This window comes from Schistocerca nitens, chromosome 2, assembly GCF_023898315.1.
Source record: "Schistocerca nitens isolate TAMUIC-IGC-003100 chromosome 2, iqSchNite1.1, whole genome shotgun sequence".
In the NCBI taxonomy this organism is placed as follows: Eukaryota; Metazoa; Arthropoda; class Insecta; order Orthoptera; family Acrididae; genus Schistocerca; species Schistocerca nitens.
In genome coordinates this window covers 796126036-796152067 of record NC_064615.1, presented here as the reverse complement: position 1 = coordinate 796152067, position 26032 = coordinate 796126036, and the positions used below count along the sequence as shown (strand labels likewise).

The following is a 26032-nucleotide window of genomic DNA, read 5'->3' as shown; positions in this document are numbered from 1 at the left end:
TTAGAATTACTGTTTGTAAATCGCTTGGTTGTTGAGCTCCTTACTTCTGAACTGGCGGTAATTGGAAGACTTCAGGCTGCTAATCCTTTGTTTGTTACCACTTACATTAATAATGATTAGGCCCTAAAGCACTGTAGCGCCGTTGCGTAGTTAGCATTCTCTTGTGCTGCCAGTTAGTTCGTTTATTGTTGCATAGCGAATAATGAAGCAATATCCAATCTATTGGGGGAACTTCATACAACTTGAAGCCACACTTTCGTAGTATAGTAATGGAAATATTTATTTTTATTTGATTTGAGTTATTTAGATGAGTTATTACGTCAATTTTTGTTTCAAATTTATAAGTTTATTAATATAATAAAGTAATTTAGATTTTTCAGCGAAGCTACAGGCTTCAGAATAACAAGCAGGTGTTACATTGATCAATGTTTTGTTTTTAGTGGTGTAAGTATATGTTTTAGACCGTAGCGATATCTTCTGCTCCGTTAGCTCTCTCTCAGTTTTAGATTTTTCAGCGAAGCTACAGGCTTCAGAATAACAAGCAGGTGTTACATTGATCAATGTTTTGTTTTTAGTGGTGTAAATATATGTTTTAGACCGTAGCGATATCTTCTGCTCCGTTAGCTCTCTCTCAGTTAGAATCTCGTTTACATTAATGTTAGTTATCGAAAAGTGTTATTTGTGCAAGTTTCGTTTCGTACGAGTTACAATTAAAACAGAATCAAAAGTAATCTCTGGTTGAGCTTCGTTATTTGTGGAGTTTAATATGTGCAATTATTGAAGTGTTACGATATTAATCTGAGGCTGATTGGTTTAAAATACTAGAGTGCACTTAGTATAATTTTGAAGTCAGTCTCAATTCAAAAGCAGCTAAACAATTTTCATGAAAAAGTTAACTTTCGATCGCAGCACAGAGCGATCGGCTGTCATTTATTTGAAGAATTTCACTGACTACATTGCAGTAATCTCTCCGACTTTCAGCGTGTAATCTCACGTGAAAACTTAATTACGACGAATATAAGGTGTTAAGACATTTATTTTCGATTGTGAATGCTTGAAATTAATTCTAATTAGAAACAAATAGTGTTTGTTCACTGAATTAGACTGAGCTTACTTAATAACAGGGCTTGTGAGCCGACCGTTGTGGACGAGCGGTTCTAGGCGCTTTAGTCTGGAACCGCGCGACCGCTGCGGTCGCAGGTTAGAATCCTGCCTCGGGCATGGATGTGTGTGATGTCCTTACGTTAGTTAGGTTTGAGTAGTTCTTGTTCTAGGGGACTGATGACCTCAGAAGTTAAGTAGCATAGTGCTCAGAGCCATTTGAACCATTTGAAGGGCTTGTAAATAAACAATGTACGAATATGTCAAGCTACGTTACGTCCGCTATTACTCTTACAAGAGATTTTAATGAAGTTTGTGATTCGTCCTTCCAGCTGTAAATAAAAATATACTAAACATGGCCCTGAAGATCGAAGACATCGTCACCCGCCAACTTGATAAACTAACATATAGCATCTGCGAAAGACTACTAAAAGGAGGAGGAGCCACAAACTCAGCTGTTTGGTTGAGATGCTTCAGCATATGTGACGTGTCTCAATTTCTCTGTCATAGATACATATGTGTAGTGGGTGGGCTTATGTGAGGAAGCCGTTGTTCATATATTCTTTTAACGAGTTGTAATTTCCACCACATTGTGTCACGCATTAATGCTGCTATTTGAAAAAGAATGTCATTATTGGTAACTTTGGTAAACAGCATTACAGTCATACGAAATAGTGGCAACAGTAACAATCTTTTAAAAATAATTTAGTTTCGTGACCGAAACGCAGTTCAACCTTTTAGGTCTTAACACTAAGAAGATCACATTCTACGCTACAGAGGGTAATTACTTCCAGTTTGGGAAACACTGCACTAGAGCTTATAGTAGTACTAACAGCTTGGTGTCACTATTGCTTTTTATTGCTTGGAAGGAGAGAACGAGCGGAGCACCTGGAAGCCACGCGAGTGTTCCGCTGCGCTGCGTGACGGTGGGCTCCGCGGCCAGAAGACGTCTGACCACAGCTGCAGCTGCTTGTCGTGAGATGAGCCGCGCGCATGCGCAGACGGCGGCCGCTCCTACAGCACGTGTGCAAGTGTAATGGCAGGATGTCCACCCACTTATTCATCAATTACAGGCCGCGTCACCAGCTGTGACAAACTGTGCGGTGTGCACACCTTGTTCTGCAATTGCCGATCATGGGATTTGGCTGACTTCTGGCCAGGTCATTCACTTCTAAGTCGCTCGCGTACTATATCATGTACACCGTTCTGTCGCCCTTTGTCAGATAGGCTGTCAAAACCGGAGAAACTGTGTGGCTCCAGCCGAGAGATAACTGGATTATTATTCAGTGTGAAGTGTCCTTGTGTAAGCATGAAGGCGGGTTCATTTAAGTGGACTGAAATGAGACTTTTTCCGTTTTCAACTGTAACCATTGTTCATTTTCCGCTATTGACCAGTTTCTGCTGTTATGCCATTTTCACGTGCTCGTTAAAGTGCATGATCTACCAGTGGGTAAACATAATACTGAGGGCAGGTAGTCATCTGCACAATTGGTATTGAATCACTTTGAAAATAGTAACAGAAAAGAGAATACTGCTTATGCGAGCCAGTTATAAGATCGTTAGTCATCGAACACATAATATCAGCAACTAAGTGCACGTTGCAGCGTTGTTGTCGTTCGTTTTAACACAACACAAGTATCTGAACCCGGTTTCAAACACGAGCAGTATGTTTAGATATTTCGTCACCTAAATCGCTTGTGAGGTCTAGCCCAGGTAATATACCAGGGAAAGTGTATATTTGTAGCGATGGAAGAAATGGAAATTAACTGTTCACTTTGTCTATACGCAGAGTGCTCATAATTCATGGACAGCCATGTCCCTGAAATGCGTACGCTGTGTGTTTGGTGTTTGTATTGATAATACGGTATTCCTAGAACACTTACTCTGGATTAACATTTTTGTGTCAGTTTTATCTGCAAGTACGTACATCGAATTTCGTTTATTTTTTAAGAACCTATAGTGATATAGTTTCATTATTTATGTTGTTGTACAGGAGACCTGATGATGCTATGCTGATCGAACTTGGTAAAATATTTGTTCAGTCTACCACTTACATTAGTGAAAATGACGTTATAAAAATACTTACAAATTATGAGCCACAATCTTCATCAAATATGCTAATTTAAAAAATCATACACTTGGCTCTTGCTGGCGGTATAAACGACAGGGAGTTTCTCATTGCCACGCGCATTCTAACAGTTCCCGGTGATTCACACAGCCCCCCAACGCGTTTATTCACTTCGTGTCTTAAGTTGAATGTTGACTTTATGTTTGTATGTCATCCGAGCGGTTCGGTATTTCAGAACAGAACTCATATTATCGAGCGATGTGTCGCGGTAGTAAGAACGGTTCAGTATTTCAGAATCATTACTGGGCAATGTGTCGCGGTGGTAAGAAATTGGATTCGAATTCGGGAGTAGCAGGATTCAAATTCTCTTTCGTCCACCAAGATTTAGTTTTTAGATGAGTTCCCTAAATTGCTTAAGGCAAAGGCCAGGATAGTTTCTTTGAAAGGGAACAGCAGAATCCATTCCCCATCCTACAACGACCCGACTTGTGCTTCGTCTGTAATGAGATCGTATCGACAGTAAGTTAATCACTAATCTTCCTACATGGGGAAGCGTAATTTGCACACGAAAGAGATGATTAATAATATCCTCAAACAACATATTCTTGGGTATTGTTCGTTAGTCGGGGCCATTTAGAAAGCTGGATTAATGGAAGAGAAAGAAAAGATCAAAAGTAGAACTGCACGATTCATCACGAGTTTATTTAGCACAAATATTTAGCAAAAAGTTACATATTGCATTTTTCGTATAAAAGTCTCAAGAGCAACTCGTCTAATTCATCAGAAAATTCTCATGGTAATACAACAGTGTCGGACAAGTCAGTCTTATAACCAGCGTAGTCAAATCTGAAGATGGCTGTGTAGAACCGAAACCGTTCACAAATAACATAGATGGACAATAAAATCCATTGGGGAAGAAATGTTAAATGAAATGCAGAGGAAGACGTTACAAATCTATAACGTCTTCATTCATCTCTCAAAGATGAATATCAATTTATCGTATTCCCGTTGAAACCAAACTCCCAGGATTTATACTCAATCGGGAATCTGTGGGACCACTTCGATCGGGCTGTTCGTGCCACGGATCCTCAACCGAGGGACTTAGAGCAACTGGCCACGACACAGGAGTCGCCTCTGCTCCATATCCCTGTCTCTACCTTCCACTGACTCTCTTGTTGCACGTTCGAAGCAGTCCCCGTTGCAGAACACGATCATTCGTGTTTGACAGATGATCACATAGATGTGACCGGACAATGTAATTTTCAACAAGAAAATCTTAAGAATGAGTGTAATAATACTGTACAAACAGCCATTAAGTTGATATAATTTTATTGGACAACCAGTTCAGACGTTCCCATCATGTCCTCTTCAGGCCTGTTGCATGAATGAATGACACCAAGTAGCATCCGTGCATGTGTGAGACGCCGCCAATACTTGTATCTGGTTCCGTAGATATCCGAATTTCATGACCTTGTGAAGAGCACACATGCTCAAGAAGTTCGGATATTTACGGAACCAGATACAAGTATTGGTACCTTGCCGCGCGGGATTAGCCGAGCGGTCTCAGGCGCTGCAGTCATGGACTGTGCGGCTGGTCCCGGCGGAGGTTCGAGTCCTCCCTAGGGCATGGGTGTGTTTGTTTGTCCTTGGGATGATTTAGGTTAATTAGTGTGTAAGCTTACGGACTGATGACCTTAGCAGTTAAGTCCCATAAGATTACACACACATTTGAACATTTTTTTGGTGCCTTGTTTTGTGCATCCACGACTGGTATTTGGTGTCGTTCATGTAACAGGCCAGAAAATGACGTGACTGGAACGTCGAACTAGTTGCCTAATAAAACAATTTCAACATAAAGGCTGTTGGTATACTACTATTACATTTCATCGACCAGTCGCTGTCCCAAGCTCCTGGACCCAGGATAGAGGTACGTTTATTTAAGAATGAGTGTCTGTAAGCGACAAAGATATTTAAGAAGCTTGGAATGCCTCCTTTCATGCACAGCAGACGACTGGTTTATAAGCAGCATGCATTGCGTGATAACGCCACAAAGTGCCTACGCCCTTCCACCTATCAGAGGCATAAGACATTTTAAAAGAAGCCTAGCTTCGTTGGATGCAGCAGCGAACATTTTGTGCGTAACGTAAGTTCTACATCTACATACATACTCCGCAATCCTCCATACGGTGCGTGGCGGAAGATACCTCGCACCACAACTAGCATCTTCTCTCCCTGTTCCACTCCCAAACAGAACGAGGGAAAAATGACTGTCTATATGCCTCTGTACGAGCCCTAATCTCTCTTATCTTATCTTTGTGGTCTTTTCGCGAAATATAAGTTGGCAGCAGTAAAACTGTACTGCAGTCAGCCTCAAATGCTGGTTCTCTAAATTTCCTCAGTAGCGATTCACGAAAAGAACGCCCCCTTTCCTCCAGAGACTCCCACCCGAGTTCCTGAAGCATTTCCGTAACATTCGCGTAATGATCAAACCTACCAGTAACAAATCTAGCAGCCCGCCTCTGAATTGATTCTACGTCCTCCCTCAATCCGACCTGATAAGGATCGCAGACGCTCGAGCAGTACTCAAGAATAGGTCGTATTAGTGTTTTATAAGCGGTCTCCTTTACAGATGAACCACATCTTCCCAAAATTCTACCAATGAACCGAAGACGACTATCCGCCTTCCCCACAACTGCCATTACATGCTTGTCCCATTTCATATCGCTCTGCAATGTTACGCCCTAATATTTAATCGATGTGACTGTGTCAAGCGCTACACTACTAATGGAGTATTCAAATATTACGGGATTCTTTTTCCTATTCATCCGCATTAATTTACATTTATCTATATTTAGAGTTGGCTGACATTCTTTACACCAATCACAAATCCTGTCCAAGTCATCCTGTAACCTCCTACAGTCACTCAACGACGACACCTTCCCGTACACCACAGCATCATCAGCAAACAGCCGCACATTGCTATCCACCCTATCCAAAAGATCATTTATGTAGATAGAAAACAACAGTGGACCTACCACACTTCCCTGGGGCACTCCAGATGATACCCTCACCTCCGATGAACACTCACCATCGAGGACAACGTACTGGGTTCTATTACTAAAGAAGTCTTCGAGCCACTCACATATTTGGGAACCAATCCCATATGCTCGTACCTTAGGAGTCTGCAGTGGGGCACCGAGTCAAACGCTTTCCGGAAGTCAAGGAATATGGCATCCGTCAGACACCCTTCATCCACCCTTCATCCATGGTTCGCAAGATATCATGTGAAAAAAGGGCGAGTTGCGTTTCGCAGGAGCGATGCTTTCTAAAGCCGTGGAGAATATATTCGAGAATCCTGCAACAAACCGATGTTAAGGATATTGGTCTGTAATTTTGAGGATCAGTCCTTCTACCCTTGTTATATACATCCCACTCTATACGAGGTACGTTGAAGTCGCCTCCGACTAATATAGCATGACCCGGGTACTTCTGCGATACAGAGTGTAGACTCCCTTTGAATGATTCTAGAACTGTCACGGTGGAACCTGGTGGCCTGTAATAACACCCAACAATTAACTTTATTTCTCCTAGCCCTGTTAAACGTGTCCAGATAACTTCACAATCGTGATCTATCACCCCTAGACATTTGACGTGTGAAACACATCTCAAGTTGGTAACCGCCTTATTAAAATACCACAGAAAAACGAAAGGTTCTGAAACCCACATTTAAGAACTAGCGTAAAAAAGCCCAACACAAAACACGAGCCTAAGCATTAAAAGTGTGCATCGTTGGAGGACACGGGCGCACCGTACACCGTGCGCTGCAGACAGTGACGGGGCGGGCGGCGCAGGCGTGTTTGCCATGCAGATGAAGTCGTTGCTTAGGCGCCGTGTTAGCGGCCGCCCCAGTAATTGCAGCCATCCACTCAGGCCATCCGCCGCTGCCGAGTTGGCGCCAACTTGCCGTGGCCGCCGGCAGCGCTACCTGTATCCGGCCCGCGCCAACTCCCGCGCAAGTCCTGTGGGACGTTAAGGTAAACAGCCTCCGCCCGCTTATCTCGCTCTGCAACAAACTCCATCTTGACCTTTCACAGTGTAGCGCACGTTTATTGCCAACAGAAACTCGTCCAGAGAATATGGAGGTTTTATGAGGGTCCTGTTTCTTCGTTTTCAACAGCTAAAAATGACTTTTAAAATAGAGGTGAATATGATGCAACCATTTTGACCACCATAGGCTGTTAGTTTTATTTCTTTAATGCACCATGCATATACACCGAGGTGACAAGTCATGGGATAGCGAGGTGGTGGTAATTTCACGTGCGCAACGTATAAAAGTGTAGTGCATTTTCGGAGCTGTCACATGTACTCACGTGATACATGTGAAAATGTTTCATACGCGATTAGGACCGCATGACGGGAATTAACAGACTTTGAACACAGAATGGTAATTGCAGCTAGATGCATGGGGCATTCAATTTCGGAAATCGTTAGGGAATTCACTATTCCGAGATTCACAGTGTCAAGAGTGTGCCGAAAATATCAGTTTTCAGGCATTACAACGCAGTGACCGATGGCCTTCACTTGACGACCGAAAGCCGCTGCGTTTGCATCGAGTTCTCTTCGATAATAGGCAAGCAACACTGCTTCAAAATAACAGCAGAAATCAATGTGGGACGTACGGGGAAAGTAAGCGTTCTGACAGTGCGGCGGAATTTGGCGTTAATGGGCTACGGCAGCAGATGACGGACACAAGTGCCTTCGCTAACAGGACTACATCGCCTGCAGCGCATTTCGTGCGCTCGTGCCCATATTGGTCGGACCCTAGACGACTGGAAAACCGTGGCCTGGTCAGATGTGTGCCGGCTGCAGTTGGTAAGAGCTGATGATACGGTTCGGATGTGCCGCAGACCCCACGGAGCCGTGGACCCAAATTGGCAAAAAGGCACTGTGCAAGCTGGCGGTGGCTTGGTAATGGTGTGAACTGTGTTTATATGGATTTGGTTGGGTCCTCTTGCAGCCAGTCATGGACGTCATATGCCCAAACATCAATGGACTTTTTGCAGATGACAGTGTCACTGGGCCACTATTGTTGATATCTCTGAAGAACATTCTGTACAATTCGAGTGGAACGATTTGGTCACCCAGATCGCCCGACATGAACCTCGTCGAAAATTTTTAGGACGTAATCGAGACGTCATTTTGTGCACAAAATCGTGCACCGGCAACACTTTCACAATTCTGGACGACTGCAGAGGGCAGCATGGCTCAATACTTCTTCCAATGATTTGTTACTACACTAAGCCGGCAAAAAGTAGGCCCAACACGATTATGCTAGGTTATGTTAACCGGGGACCTAGAAATGACGGAGAAGCTCCGTCCCCGCCGCAGCCGCAGTGGTCCGCAACCCCACGACGACTACCGCAGTCCACTTCACCCCTCCGCCGCACCACACCGAACCCAGGGTTAATGTGCGGTTCGGTCCCAGATAGACCCCCCAGGGAACGTGTCACACCAGACAAGTGTAACCCCTATGTTTGCGTGGTAGAGTAATGGTGGTGTACGCGTACGTGGAGAACTTGTTTGCGCAGCAATCGCCGACATAGTGTAGCTGAGGCGTAATAAGGGGAACCAGCCCGCATTTGCCGATGCAGATGGAAAACCACCTAAAAACCATCCACAGACTGGCCTGCTCACCGGACCTCGACACAAATCATCCGGATGGATTCGTGCCGGGGACCGGCGCTCCTTCCCGCCCGGAAAACCGTGCGTTAAACCGCACGGTCAACCGGGCGGGTGGTCCAACACGGTATTAGGATGTGTCCCATGGCTTTAGACACCTTAGTGTAAATTGAATCATTGCCCAGTTTGCGCCTTAACCCATTTTTAACACAACACGAAACAGCTTTTTTTAAAATGTGACACAAAAAACACCAACAAGTTGAAAATGTGATGAGTGGCAGGTAGCTCTGAATGTAGAGAAATGTAAGTCAATGCGGATGATTAGGAAAAACGACCACAATATTCCGATAGAGCACTAGCAGAGTCCTGCTTGATACAGTCACGTCGTTTAAATACCTGAGCGTAACACTGCAAAGCAATATGAAATAGAACGAGCATTTGTAGATTGTGGTGGGAAGGAGCATGGTCGAGTTCGGTTTACTGTGAGAATTTTCGGAAAGTGTGGTTCATGTGTAAAGGAGACCGCTCATAGGACGCTAGTGCGACGTATTCTTGAGTACTGATAGAGTGTTTGAGATCCACACCAGGTCGGATTAAAGGAAGAAACGAAATTCGGAGGCGGGCTGCTAAATTTGTTACCGGTAGGTTCGCACAACTTGGAAATATTATGAAGATACTTCCAGAACTCAAATGGGAGCCCTTGATCTAAAGTGACTATTGACGAAACTTGGAGAATCGGCATTTGAAGCTGACTGCAGAAAGATTCTACAGCCCCCAAGATACATTTCGCCTACGGACAACCAAGACAAGATACGAGAAATTAGGGCTCTTATGGAGACATAAAGACAGCAGTTTTCATGTGGCTCTACTTGCGACTGGAACAACAAAGAAAATGACTAGTAGCGGTACAAGGTACCCTCCGCTATGCACCGCACTGTGACTTGCGGAATATGTATGCAGGTGCAGATGCAGATTAGCACAGTGCGTTAAAGTAATAAAACTGTCACGCTACAGAGGTTAAAATGATTCCACCATTCAGAAGATATTTGAAAAATGACATTAATGGTTCAAATGGCTCTGAGCACTATGGGACTCAACTGCTGTGGTCATCAGTCCCCTAGAACTTAGAACTACTTAAACCTAACTAACCTAAGGACATCACACACATCCATGCCCGAGGCAGGGTTCGAACCTGCGACCGTAGCAGTCGCACGGTTCCGGACTGCGAGCCTAGAACCGCGAGACCACCGCGGCCGGCAAAAATGACATTATTCCACCAGGAATAAATAATAAGACTTAAAGTACACTTTACGTGAGTAGTTAACCACAAGATAGTTTTGTGCTATGGATGTCTCCATTTTTTCAGATCTGACTTGTAACAAACGTTATCATTCTCTCTGCATTGTTCATAGCGATTAGCGGTTCAAAAGGAATCTGGCTGGTGTCTGCTGCTGGATTTATACTGCGGATGAGACATGTGTTCCCAATTTCGTCAGAAACGTAGTAGGTTTCAGTGCAGTGGGCCTTGACCAATAAAGGCGAAGACGTTTTCATCTCTTAATCTTATTGATTACCATTCAAACGGTAAAACAATAACTGGCGTATTTCACGCATCTTCTCTATGCCGACTGGATATAAAAATGCATAAGATGAAGAGAGGCTAGCAAAAGTCACCACAAAGCCAGCTACGGAAAATCAAAGATTTATAGCAAAAATTATTGGTACACCCTCCCTAACTGTCATATTTAGTATCCTGTATCATTCAACTAATCCATTATCTAAAGAAGCTTGGGTGGCAAACTGTATGTATTTAGTGAATAGAGATCGACTGATTTCGCGCAGTGCTAACAAGATGACCGCTCCCACTGATCATCACCGGTTTCGTCCAGATTTATGGAACAGGCGGGGTTTGTACAGAAATGAAAGTGACAGAAGTGGGAACTCCAGATGGCCAAACGCTTAAAAAAAATAGCGTTTTTGGAGCTAGTAGCGCGATGCATGTTCGCGTAGTTTCCCGGAAGCGATTTGCGCAGCGGAATGAGTACAGAATGGTAACCGAGGGTCGTGGTGTCGAGTCTCAATGCGGAAACTTTAACTTCATATATGTTACTTACACTGCAAATAAAGCGAAACAGTGCACAATTTATTGTGTTTAATATTTTCATAAAGGGCATCAAGAGGAAAATAAAAGAAAGGAAAATTTCGATTTCCAAATAAATTTGCGTTAAGTGATTTCAAGGTGTACACGAGAACTTCGGACATAAAATTAGATACCTTTATTGTATTACTGAGAGTAAATTACGAGTGCTTGGTTGGTATTCATCGGTGAAACGGGGAAGTACCAATTCTATCAGCGTCTTGCAGACGTTATGAAGGCCCCATGTTTTTGCAATTACGTTGTTGTTTACATAGTTGGTTTACATTGATAAAAGGATCTCTCGCATAGGACAATTTGCCAGCAAACCACGTACAACGCATCATTTAGCCAAATATTTGTGAGGGTTGCTGGTGGTATACAAAGGAATGTATTTTGATTCAGTCTTCTCGGGATGTGATTTCTTCATTTCTCGCGATGAGATAACAGCAGTTTTAAAGGTTTTTGATCAAATTCTTACCTCATGATAAAAGTATACCTGGCTGGTTTACGCTAGCAGAGTGCATTAGAGGGGCAGCCACTTTAACACTGCACGATGGCAATAATTATTCATCTTGAAAAATCTTATTGTATAATTTTGGATTTGTCCTCCTGAATAAATTCGTTCTCCTGTGCTTAGGACTTCATCACATCAGGCAAAATATTCCTTTTCAAGGCTTTTATGAAAATATTAATAAATGCAATATGTGGAGCATTATTTCCATTTATTTGTAGTGTAAGTAATGTAAAAACAGAAACTAAAAGAAGTTTCCACATAGGGACTTGACCGTGTGACTCTCTGTACTCTTCGTGCTGGACCAACACCTGCCTGGGAACTACGCTAACATAAATGGCTCAAGCCTCGCCACGCCCATGCCAAAAATGTTTTTTTTTTTTTTCTAAACTCTTCGTCATCTGGAGCTCCCACTTCCATCACTTTCATTTATGCCCACGCCCTTCATATACCATAAATTTGGACGAAATCTAGGATGACGAGTAGGCGCACTCCCTTTGTAAGACAATGGATGACGGTTCGTATCTCTGCCTGGCCATCCAAAATTATGTTTTCCGCAGTTCCTATAGATCACTTAAGGCAAATTGGCAAATTTCAGATTTTTTTTTAGCTGTAGACTATCGTTTGATACACCTTCTACAACCGCAGTTCAAGTTTGGAATCTGATTGCTGCCGAAACGAATCGCTGTGGATTGTGCTAAAAGAAGATAATATCGAAAAAAACATTTTTTGTCTTTGAAAACTAAGTATTTCACTACCAGCTCGGGAACTTTCTACCTAATCTTCTTATAAATATCTATTCTCGTATACGTACTAAATTCGCTTGCTGCATCAAAATACATTGTGAAGCAAAACCTGATCGAGGCTCTGTCTATGTGGCAAGATTCATTGCGTCACTTTAGTCACTGAAATATGCAGGCTAATTGTAAATCACTGTTACTGACTTCTAGGTTTTGTGGTAGCAAAAATCTTCGAACCAGACACAAGTGCGAAAAACCTTTTTTCCTAAAAGTGAAATAGACTATACTAATACGCCAGAATGAGACTTTTACTCTACAGCTTGAGTGCTCACATAAACCATATGAACCAACTTGTCAAAAAACTGTGTACCTTGTCACAACTCGGTAGGCAGGTTAGTCAGGTGCTTACTCCTACGGATGTCTGGTAACCGACCCACCGAGCTGTCTGCCGCAGTGGTTAGCTCAATGGACTTGCCTACGGAAGGACAACGGATCGAAGTACCATCCACCGAGATTTAAGTTTTCCATAATATCCTTAAACCGTTCCAAGTAATAACTGGGATCGTTCCTTTGAAAAGGATACGATTGATTTCCTTCCCCATCTTTTCCTAATCAGAGCTTGTGCTCCGTCTCTAATGACCTCGCTGTCGACGGAACGTCAAATTGTCTTCCTTCGTAACCGTTCACCTTATTGTTTCTGCCCTTTCTGCAGTAACAGAGGAGTAATTTCATTTTTTTTTCTGAAGTTCCAATTTTAGCGTCTTCTCCCATTCATGGTTTCCCAGTCGATATGATCCGTTAGGACACTGGTTATGTCATGTTGTTAAGCTATCGTGAAGCACGTATTTGTCGAATATTCAGTGGCGGCTGCCTCCACTGGTACAGTACGTCTTGTAGAATGTACAGTAATTCAACGAAATGATCATGAACAATGCTGCCCTTTTCGTAGGTGGGACATTCGTTGACTCATAACATGACTCCTGTTGAGATTAGTAACTGACCACTTGATAATGGTCTATGAGCCATTATAGATTAATTTCATGGAAAGCTCTGAATAAAAAGTATGTATGCCTTTTCGTCTTCCTCCTGCTCCACTATCTACGATTGCAAATACGTATGACTAGTCGAGCTATACCGAAAATAATGGTTAGAAACTTACTGTGTGTTTCCAGCGGCAACCGGTGGTAAATATGCGGTAAACATCGAACATCGTTGAGAGTAATATTCGAAGGCACTTCTTTCAATTTTTTTTGGTTGAAAATGATAATCTTCAGATTCTCGAGTTTACAGGTGACTTAATGTCATCTTACACGAAATTCTGACAGCTACTATAAATATATGCTCTTTGTGTCCCAAATATAAGTTGTTTACTGTTTCGTCGATAAACAAACTATGAAACAGACAAGCAGAGAGTGAAAAAACAGATTCTCGGTTTGGATAAAGTCCAGACAACGAGCAAACGAGTTATGCACCTCATATGCTGACGAATACAGATGTGTAAACTATCAAAATATCATCTAAAATGACCTCAACTCAATGCAGAATTGAAATTGTGGAGGTTATTTCTAAACATATTCGATTCAGATTACCACATCTGTACCTTCAGCGAATGAAAGAAACTGCGAAAACTTCGAACTGGACGGTTGTTTGAACTGCTGTCCTTCAGAATATGTTCAAGTGTCTTAACCACCGAACAACCACGCTACGAATGTGATGATGTGCTAGTGGTATTCATGTATACTGTGAACGTATTTTTGCAATCAGTTTTCTGTGAAACTGTCTCCCTCCACTTTTCATTATTCTGGCATTTGTTATTTACTTGCTTTCAGCGAAATGCTGATGTACTCTTGCGAAAGACGTTAATTGTCAATGTACAGATGTATGAGAGTTGTGCTTACTTTGCAACAAGGGTCCCTCATAACCTTAGACGAACTTTGCGTTATCAATTTGGCAACTTTCTGTGTTACTTCCACCACTCCTTTACTAAATGTTGAGCTCATAGCCCCTAACGATGCCGTGCCTCCGCCTTGAATATCTCCAAGAATGAGCTTCTCCTGTTCGGTGCCATTACACTTAAGTTGCGGGCACCTGCTACCGAGGAATTTATCTGCCCTACGTGCAGGGAATGAGGTAGCCAGAGCGTGCCGCAGATTAAATTAATTCCGCGCCTTTCTGGCGGCGTCAGCACGAGGATTACGAGAATTTATTAGCCGGCTCTTCTCGCCAGAAGTTCCCTCAACTGCTTTAATTTCCTTGCTTAGGACGTTGCCAGTTTCCTTCGTTCCGCGCCTTAACTCCACGTTTTACGTTGCAAAGGGTAAATCTCAGGAGGACAAGCTCTGCCTAGGCAAATATAATAAAAAGCCGTTCCAAAAGGTAACTTCAGTACTTCGACTGAAGCATGAAATAGTCCTAGTGATAGCTGTTTTCTAATTCGGAAGAGTGTTTCTGTGCGTTTTCTGACATCAACTGCTGGCTTCTACGAATCCTAAACAGAAAACGAAAGCGTCAAGCACTACAACAATGGTCGTGTGAAAACCAGATGCGTTGATGGTAGCATTCTGTTTCCCAACAGCGATAACAGAGTATTTTTCTACTACGCACGAAGATGTCTTGTAAGCACATTTTGCACTTTCTCCTAGGTCAGATTAATTATTTTGCATGGAAAAGCTACATGCTGTAAAGAATTATAAACGGAAACGGTTTTCCATACCACTTTTGTCGCCTTAGGTGTTCTGTATGTAGATTATAGTCATTGTCATTAGGCTTGAACAAATAGAATCATCCTTTTACTATCTCTGGTGCAGAATAACACCATTTCAAAAAATTTCGAGTGGAGCAGGAACAGTCGACTTCTCATTCGAAACACATGAAGTACTACGTTTGCTGAAGATAAATCCTTTGGTTTGAAACTGCTAAGGGTCCTACAGTGAATAAGAAAATAAAATAACAGTAGCTGGTGGCTGTTTGAATTTGAGTAAGACATATGTTGTATTTCTTATATATCCACAGTTTCATGGAGATATCCAACGGAACTAACTTTTATTACACGAAACTTTAAGTTATGACGAATAAAGACACTTTCTTCTGAAGCAGATTGTTATGAATAGATGGAGTCGTCACACTAGATCTGTGATATACGCAAAAAGAGGAGAATTCATTAGAATTGTACCACGACTCCATGACTCTAACCAAAACACTGGCACTTTGCGTGCGGTACTCTACGCCAACGTGTCAAGGAGCGGTTCAGAGAGTCTACTTACTCTTATTTGTACTCTCCAGCCTTCCATATCCCGTACCCCAAGGCTTGTTCCAGAGCCTCAATTCTGTTATAGCCCTGGGCGTGAAGGGCACTTGTAGTTTAGCGCACAGTTTTAAAATGACACGTGTTATCATCCCATATTTATTATTTTGTGTGTGTGTGTGTGTGTGTGTGTGTGTGTGTGTGTGTGTGTGTGTGTGTGTGTGTGTATTTGTTACCCCTTCACGCTGAAACGAATGGACAGGTTTTGAAGAAATTAGGAATGCAATTATCTTATACCCGGAATTAACACATATACTATTAGAAAAAATGTGTAGTGCAAGATGTTTATTAACTTCAAGAATATAACGCGTAATGTGGAACAGTAATTACTCTTTAAAAAAAGCTATTTAATCTTTGACTTTTGAACTGCATTGTATTTATGAAAATGCTTTTATTGGTTCAAATGGCTCTGAGCACTATGGGACTTAACATCTATGGTCATCAGTCCCCTAGAACTTAGAACTACTTAAACCTAACTAACCTAAGGACAGCACACAACACCCAGCCATCACGAGGCAGAGAAAATCCCTGACCCCGCCGGGAATCGAACCCGGGAACCCGGGCGTGGGAAGCGAGAACGCTACCGCACGACCACGAGATGCGGGCTAAAATGCTTTTATTGTTTAATGTCTCATACATAATACGATTCAACGTAATAAATACAAAGTTTATGCAATCTTCAAAGCGTTGAATCCATTCTTTCATACAAGCCCATTGTATTTTAACAGCTATGTTTCAGGTGTATTTTATAGCTTCTGAGACGCTTGCAGACTCACAACGCTGGTAGCACTTACATGCTGTAAGACAGAGAGACGTCATGCTTTTACACGTAGTGCGAGGCAGATTTCCAGTGAGGCTAAATTTAATTATGATATGCGAGTGCATCCGCTGGTAACAGGCACAAACGTGAGGCCAAATGATATTGTTGCAAGTACAAATATTATAAATATTGCGCTTCACCGAAACTAGATGTTGCTTACTTTCTTCCTTCGTCAAGTTAGTATGTTTCTTACTTTTTCACGCTGAATTAGCGGAACGGATTTGGGTGGACTTTGGAACTGAAATAGCCTATGCGCTGAATTGACACACATAATACCTTTTATTCGCAAAGAAAGTCACAGTTCCCGTGGGATGGTCAACGGGACTACTGTTCCTGTGGGATGGATAACGTGACTAGAATGTCGTCCGTGCAACTTAAATATGTAATGAATTCATTAAGTTTAACGTAGATATTAGTTTTTTTTCCTTAAATAAAAAAAAAGTGAGTTGTGAGAGACGTATATCCTGTTAAATTCTCCCATGGTCTTAAAGTTCGTTTTTTTCTCGGATGCCGTGCGGTCTGCTGGACCGCAAGTGGTTGGCGCCTCAGCACCTCTAAGAAATAACTTTTTTATTTTACATACGCTTGGATAGTGAGTTTCAGCATTAAAATTTCTTTATAAATAACTGTTTATCCGCTTGTAAAACAGCGTGATACAGCTAGTATAACATATACTCAGTTGCAAAAAAAAAAAAAAATCCACTGTTGATTTTGCTCCAGTAAAAGGTACGCATGCAAGACTACAGGATAACTTGAATGTGGTCGGAAAAGAGAAATGAGCAGCTTCAGCAATATAAAGGTATTAAGAAAATTTTTCCAACATGCTGTAAACACGTAAATCGTAAAAGAGAGATATATCTCGGCAAGAATTTAAAAAATATACGTTTAGAACTGTTACATTAAAGGGGATGGATATTATGTAAAGGCTCCAGGTGCGCGGAACAAACAAGGGATGAAACTTCCTGGCAGATTAAAACTGTGTGCCCGACCGAGACTCGAACTCGGGACCTTTGCCTTTCGCGGGCAAGTGCTCTACCATCTGAGCTACCGAAGCACGACTCACGCCCGGTACTCACAGCTTTACTTCTGCCAGGATCTCGTCTCCTACCTTCCAAACGAGACGAGATACTGGCAGAAGTAAAGCTGTGAGTACCGGGCGTGAGTCGTGCTTCGTTAGCTCAGATGGTAGAGCACTTGCCCGCGAAAGGCAAAGGTCCCGAGTTCGAGTCTCGGTCGGGCACACAGTTTTAATCTGCCAGGAAGTTTCATTTCAGCGCACACTCCGCTGCAGAGTGAAAATCTCATTCTGCAAACAAGGGATGATATCAATATCGAAAGTTCTCCTTTTCACATTTACAGCTGATTGCTAACGCTGAGAAACGTAAAAGGTGGCACCAGTCCGGCAGTCAGATCATCGCCCAACGATCAATACTAATGTTTCCCGTAATCGAATAAGGCGAATACTCGGATGTTTCCTTTGGAATGCTTCCGTATCCTTATTCCATCACAACTTGTGCCATGTGTCTAGTGACGTCATCGTCGACGGGATGCTAAGTACTCTTCCTTTCTTCAGGTGTGAATATGTGGTTTTGCCCCTTACCTGCGATAACTCATGATCATTTAGAAGAATACTGTGTATCATCTCACCTCTAAATGATGAAAATGTGCCTGAACACATTAAAACAAAGACTTCTTTCAAGTGACAGTCAACAGCTGAAATATATAAGCTTGGCACTGTGCTGTTTTTTAATTTACTATTTATTCAGATATGTTTCTGTCCAGGGAAAAATGAATGTAAAAAAACCCTTACATCTCATATAAGAGTATGATATAACAACAGTACCGTCTTTACTGCAGTTACAAATATTGTGCACAACGTAATATCGCAGTATCCTGCAAAATGCTATAGCCCATTCAGTGGGAAGAGACAAAATGAGCCTATAAAAAGCTGAGGCCTATTCAGTGGACAGTGACAAATTATCAGTGAATGAGCCACGGCATTTAAGACGCTTCGATATTATGACGCGCACGATATTTGTGACTGCAGTTAAGATGGTAATTTGCGTTGTACCACGTATGACATGTAAGACCTTTTAAGTTATTTTATTTTTTATTTTTATCTTTTTTCGTTTTCGATGATGATTGAGACTCATGGATTCAGCAGTAGAGGGTAGGAGGAGTCGGCGTAGACCAAGGAGAAGGCACCTGGATTCGGTTAAGAATGATTTTGAAGTAATAGGCTTAACATCAGAAGACGCATCAATAGGGGATCATGGAGGAATTTTACAAGGGGGACTATGCTCCAGACTGAACGCTGAAAGGCATAATCAGTCTTAAATGATGATGATGATGATGATGATGATGATTCAAGATCGAAACCTGGTGGAATAAATAGGAAATTAAAAAATAGTACTGTGCTATGCATTTTATACGAGACATTTGAAAGATCTAGTTGAGGGTACAGTCGGCACGGTCCTCTATCTTTTTGACAGGTGTCATGAAGTTCTGCCACATTTATGATGAAGTTAAATCGAAACCGGAACGTGAATTGAGAATAAGTGACTTTACTTGGATACGGGACATAAATACCAACACGCATTTCCTAAATGATTTGTCTGGAAAAGCTAACGTACTTTATTGGGAAAGTGTTTGTTAACTTTATTCGCCGCAAGCTACAAGTAATCGTTCTCATATGGTCTTGTTTCTGTCTTTCCAGGAGTGCTTCGCAGGGACTGCTCATCCCTGTACAAGAGACTCCGTGCTAAAGCAGCTGCCGACCCCTCATTACAAGAACGCCGACGCTCTAGGTAAGTAACTGAACCATTCTCTCTTTCTGTCTCTTTCGCATGTGTTACCCCAACAGCAGTGAAAGATGTCGTGGTCTCAGCATAAAGAAATCCTGAACACTCTGCTGAGTGCCCTCACGGCTGGAGGATATAATGAAGCTCGAAAAAACTTCATTCCATTTGGAACGGAAATTCACTCCACTGTGATCGGCACTCTATTCTATAGCTCTCTTAGAAACCAGTGCGAATCCACGTTAAATTAAAATGTAGAGGAGTGAAATCTCTATGCTGCTGAACATACAAAAGCTCCCAGAAGGTTAAAATTCTGTTTCATTTTTTATTCCTTTTGGAGACACAAGGTTACTGAAACATTACTTAATGAGGCAAAATATCAAATGTAAATGCAAATCCTGCTTCTAGTACTTGTGACCACTTCAAATCTCTATATGTGAATGGCAATGTCCCGACTGACTTATCATCGGCTAGCCCAAACCACTACGGATAAAAACCTGAAATTTGCGGAGGGTGTTGATCTTATACTTTATGTGTCGTTTAAGAAGGGTTTTTTCGATATTCCAGCCCCAAGGGGGCCAAACAGAGGGATGAAAGGCTTTGTGAATAATATGTCGTTATTAAGGCAATTGTGAAGTTATAAGTACGAAAATTGGTATTTGGTTTCTTGGTCAGAAATAAAAAATATATACCTCCGTTTTCTTGGAAATTCAACCACAAAGAGGGTGAAATAGTGTGTGAAATTGTTTTTGGAAATAAATCGTTATTAAAGAACAACTAAAGCATTTTTAAAGCTACATCTATCAAAATTATATTTGACTTCTCCGTTATAAATAAAAATACAAGTGCCTCCCTATTTTTTGAAATTCAACCCTGTAAGGGAGTGAAAATTGAATGAGAAGTTTTATGAAAGTATTTCGTTATGAAAGAATTTTCAAAGCTAAATCTACGAAAATTTGCATTTGGATTCTCTGTTAGAAATTTAAAAAAGTGATTTACTGCTTTTGGAAATTCAACCCCTTAGAGGGTGAAACAGGGATGAAACTTTTTAAGAAAACTTTTCGATGTATTAAAAACTTTTTAAAGCTAAATGTATGAAAACTGTTATTTCACTTCTCGGTTAGATATAAAGAAATACGTGTTAGGGGACGAAAGTTTCTGTGGAAATATAGCAAAAGGAATGCAAAAGGGATGATTAACAAAAACCTTGGACTCCAGCTACCGGAATAGCTTCTTGGTCAGAAGTACATTTGGAAGAGACTGCTTCTATAGCCTTAATTCGCGTGAAGAGTTGCAGTTTATGAACAACCTGAAAATACCAGTAGATAAAAATGAAAGAAAAGAATCTGTGCGTATCACATAGCTTACGTGAACGAAGCAGTGGGCGCTAAGCGAGTGAGTACTAATGAATTCCCGAAGTTATTAATTTTACCCATCAGAGAATGCAATAGATTCAGCGATTCGTGCAAATTAATCATCAAAGATAATATTTTAGTTCGCAGTAAATCCTCCACACAGTCGAAGTATCACAAACTGTGTTCCCGAAATAAAGACATTTGTTTGCTGCCATTCGGACCAAGCTAGGGCATCCCGTTTCTTAACTGCATCGTCAGAAATTTGTTTGCTTAAGGATAATTTCTAAGAGGGTCGGGCTAATCGGATACATCTGGAGCAAGTTCGGGTGTACGTAGAGAAAGAAATATTTCCATTAGCAATTACTTATCTTCCCATTTATATTCTCGATGGTGCGAGGAGATGGAAGAAAAACAATGTATTGAACTCCTAGTCGCTTCCGGTGCATGTCCTTACTGACATGTACTGCTTTCATCTAATTCTGCATTAAATAAATCTTTCAGTGATGATGTAATATTTGTGGAAACGCAAACGAGCTATGGTTGTATTCCAATCACCCAATGTGAAAAGGAACGGAATGAAAAACCACAGGCCCTTCAACAAGTACGTGTCTTTGATATCTGATACTCATTCGAGACGTTCTACGCTTCGTATTGAGAGACGTCGTATTTAATCTCCTATACTCTAGATTCCAAGTAATGTGAAACACATTGGACCAGGCATGCGATGATCTACGTACGCTATCCGATTTCTATTGGATTTAACCCGCTCTTTGTAACATAACACGAGGCTCGTCTGCCGGTGTCCTTCTTTCATTGTTTTCCACTTCCACAAACAGCATGTGAGCGTTGTTCGTCTTTCGTTCACACTCTTATCGAAGAACTCGTTTTCTGATGCGTGACTGATGTATACTTTCCACTATAGCTGATTTTGTGTGTCTGCTTACTCTTGTAGGTCGTACAAATGGTTCTACGATCACGAATAAGTAGAACTGAGGAAACCTTGTTCGTGTGTGTGTTCTATTTCATATTTTCATATTTCTCTCTCTCTCTCTCTCTCTCTCTCTCTCTCTCTCTCTCTCTCCTCCTCTCTCTCTTCCCCTCCCCCTCCCTCCCTCCCCCCTCTCTCTCTCTCTCTCCCCCATCCTCCCACTCCCTCTCCCCCTCTCCCTCTCCCCCACCCCTCCCTCTCCCTCCCCCACTCTCCCTCTGTGTGTGTGTGTGTGTGTGTGTGTGTGTGTGTGTGTGTGTGTGATTGTGCTTATCTGTATCATTTGTTGACCAATCCATTATTTGCGAATGAGAATTCAAAATGGAAAGGAGACGCGTGTAGCAGCCTGTTCAGAGGAACCATCGCTACACTGATTTTGCGGTGGGAAACAATGCAGAAGCTAATCGTGACTTCAGGACGAGGATTTGAAGCTCGCTTCTCCTGGATATGAGTCCAATGTGCTAACTCCTGTATCACCGCACTGCATAAAATAATACTGGAACCACTCACGGGCCAGCAGAGGAACAGTAAATTTATTTTTTCCTACAGATGGTTTTTGGGTCGAAAGTGGATGTCATCCGTGTAGCAACGAAAAGTTTAATCGATATGACATACTTTACTCGAACCGTGGAAGTGGGAAGATTTCCATGGTCATCTTTTGGGCCGGTGGGTGTGAAGAATGTGTAGAGTTTCTTCCTTACCAATGTTCTAGGTTAAATAGCAAAACCACTCCAAGTAATACTCAATACAATACATTGTTGACTGTGATCTGTTCAAGGCAACCGTTAGGCTGAACAGTTAAGCTGCACCGCCCCTTACGGGGTTCCATAGAGGACCGGATTATATGGCAGCACCGATTTTCTTTTTCTTCTTTTTTCCATCTTCATCAGCAATGACACTGATAATGTTCTGTAGTACCAGTATTCATCACAGTCGTCACTGCTACTAATCTGCACCTCTGGGAATGGACACTTATACTGTCGCACTGGTGTCCAATAGAAACACAACAGAATTTTCGGCAAGAGAAGATTCTTGAGAATTAAAGTAGACTTCACGTGGCTGCTTTACGCGTCTGCTACGTCAAGTTACGTATTTTATTGTATACGACGTCCACGAAAGAATGTTCCGGTTATAAATTTTAATATCATCAACTGTAAGTCTTTGAGAGTGTTGGTTCAAGGTCGTGATTGAAGAGTAACACGAAGAATTTTAAATAAGCGTATCCACAAGTATTGTTTTGTTTTTTCCCAGCTTGTAGCGCCACATATGGAAATCACTACTCTTAAATGTATAGAGTTTTGCGTTCTGCTGTTTTCTAAGAGTGATTCTATAATTTAAGCTCAACATGCGTTTAGTGTAAAGTTTAATTGTGATCCCCGACGTGACAAAAATATCCGCCGAATGTACAGTCATTTCGAAACTACCAGAAGTGTCTTTCGTTCGTAGTCCTAAGAAGTCCGTTCGGAGAGCAAGTCTTGAAGTTCAGTTACCAATGACGACAGCATGGAAGTTTTAAGACACCCATACCGGTTACAGGTGATACATGCTTTCAGGCTAGATGACTACAGCGTTTGTTATAACTTTGCAAGTGTGTAGTGTTGCAGCAGAAGGATAATGCAATTTTTCATCTAAGTGAGGCAACTTTTCACCTAAGGGGGGTGGTAAATACCAGTAGTTTTCGTACCTAGGTGTCACAACATGCTCATAGACCTGTACAATACGAAGGAGATGCCCCAAAATTAAATTTTTTCTGCGCTTTGTCCCGAAGTAAAGCTTACGGGTCGTCTTTTTCCCACTGAAGCTACTTAATAGATGTGAGTTGTCTGGATACGTTGCAAAAGAATTATAAGGTGAACCTGAAGACATTATTTGGCGAGAAGATGGAACCTTTCCCCATTGACATCCCTATGGACGGAAGTGGTTGAACGTGGAATAGTCTGGCCTTCGGATTGGTTGTAATAATGATAAAAGATCGAATCTACATTCCGCCACTAGGTAATGATTCGACAGTGTTGATACACAGAACTGACGAGGATATTGCTTCCTTGTTAACCAGGGCGCGGAAAGAATTGCATGTTTGGTTGGATGTGCACCGAATAACTAAAGGTGCGTATATTGGTATATTGAACATTTGTAACAAACACTTGGTTGGTTTGTCTTCAATTTGATGTACGGTCTAAACTAAAATTTTGTAACATACCACCGAAACTGGGATGTCCTTTTTAGGGCACCCTTTATTTTGTAGGGTAGAAAATCCAGAGAACAAGTGCAAGGTTTTTTTCTTTCTTAACTCAAAGTTCATTTGTCGACCCCTAAAATAAAATAAAAAGTGTTATATCAGAAATTGAAAGGAAAGGATACACATATAATTGACTTTGCAGCGATATTTCCCTGATATCGTGTATAAGTGTGTATGAATCTCATTATACGCCAAGTCCTAAAATAACTTACGCCACTGGAATCGTGATACGTTTTAGATTTTGAACTCGTCACAGTTAAAATATTCAAAATGTTAAAATGCGTACCCCCAATACACTTTTTACCTTATTTTATTGACATAACTTTTCTGTGCATATACAGCTTTGATAATGCAAATTTAACTTTCCGAAACCGGTCTCCGAACCAATTTCATAGGAAATTGTAGCTGTTCTCTGGATCTCCTTCCTTTACAAAATGGATCACACATCTGCGGACCTAATTAAAGCATCCACCCCGTGGAAATGCATCAAGATAATGCTATTTTATTTACGTGTGCGCTGTAACACCTCAGTCTAGCCTTTGATGTAGGACACTATAGCTTTCAGTTAGTGTTTCCGGCTACACAAATTCAAACAACTGAGGGTATCAGAGAGAGAGTTTATGTGGAGATACAACACAATTGTATTGACTGCGTCCGTCTCTGCTAAGAGTTGGCTCTTTTTGTGTTATACAACACAAAAGAGGACCGATGTGGGTGCCTTTTACATAGACTTCTCGATCATTACCACGTGGAACTGCATCACAAAGACTGAACTTCTGCGAATGGTGCGTCCGCTAGATTCCATTTCGCTAGTATGATATCACAGAAAGCGACGAATGAACAGTATCCCAAAAGAAGTATTATTTGAAGGAGAGTGGTGACTTTTTAAACAAATCGTAGATTCAGATGGGGACAGGGGTGGCGCAAATAACCTCTGAAACAAAGTGAAAGTCTTTGGGTGCATTCCCTAAACCAGTTGTGACCACTCGGAAGCTCGTATGTATTGTGGCTTCGTTTGGGGAAGATAAGACATGTGGTTGATGACATTACATGTAAATTGTGTCGAACAGTTTGAAACGGCAGCCGCAATACAATTACACGTTATGGACTTTCACCTTCTCTCCTACAGATGTCTCGCGGTTATTAACGTCGGCATCTTGTTTGACTTAATATACCCCACTGCTGGCAAGAGATGCCAAAATTATGACGATGGTACTGTCAAACAGTCAGTTACCTCTTATTATTATATCTTGCATTGATCTTCGATATGAAACATGCTACCTCATTATGACAAGTGTCCCAACACAGATATCAATTATTTTGTAACGCACCTGATGGTCTGAACTCGAGTTAGCAGCTGTTTCCTTCTACTACAAGTTTGCTGACTTGTCTAGCCGACCTTACTGTATCGAAATTCAAATGGTTCAAATGGCTCTGAGCATTATGGGACTTAACATCTGACGTCATCTGTCCCCTAGACTTAGAGTTACTTAAACCTAACTAACCTAAGGACATCACACACATCCATGCCCGAGGCAGGATTCGAACCTGCGACCGTAGCAGCAGCGCGGTTCCGGACTGAAGCTCCTAGAACCGCTCGGCCACAACAGCCAGCGTATCGAAATTCCTTGTTAGTACCAATGTACTTATAAGAGACGTCCTGTATGTCCATCTTAGAACTGTTCCTTGTCTATGTCACGATACTATAGACAAAGCCAACGTTGCTTCACCCTCTCACATTTCAACACTAACTCCTCTGAAGAAACATTTTTAACCCAGACCGGTTAGCGTGGAGTCTAGAGTTCATAAAATGAATGCTGACTCTTTTCCTCGTATATACCGAAATCCTTATTTAAAATACTTGCTGCTCGAATCAGCTTCATTCAAGTTGTTTGCCACTAAATCATAGCGCTTCAGAGGATAACTAGCCTTTTCCCTGCGGCTTCGCTCGCACACGTGTATTGAACACACCTTCTCCTCCCCCATGTCCACCTCTTCCTTTTTCTTTGTGTCCAACTCATCCTCCCACTTCCATCCATCTATCTCCTCCTCCTTATCCTCTCTGTCACTACACCTTCTCCTCCCCCTCTCTCTGTCCATTTCTCCACTCCCTCTCTCTGACCATATCTTCCTTCCCTTCCTCTGACTATACCCGACTTCTTCCTTTCTCTTCCTCTGCCTCCACCTCTTTCTTTTCCACTTGCCCACCACCCCTCTACACGTTTTACCCCTCATTCGTCACCCCCTCCCTCTCTCTGTCCATTTCCTCCAGCCCCTCACTCTATCCACCCC

General features: G+C 41.9%; 1 protein-coding gene across 1 annotated transcript in view; it reads left to right on the top strand.

The window, feature by feature from the left end:
* The window catches only part of LOC126237051 (ubiquitin-conjugating enzyme E2Q-like protein CG4502), a 644861-nt gene that overhangs the window by 225418 nt on the left and 393411 nt on the right, over positions 1-26032 (top strand). The window contains exon 2 of the mRNA XM_049946826.1: positions 19077-19167. The gene's annotated coding sequence lies outside the window, so the exon portion shown is untranslated. The remainder of the gene's footprint in view (positions 1-19076; positions 19168-26032) is intronic.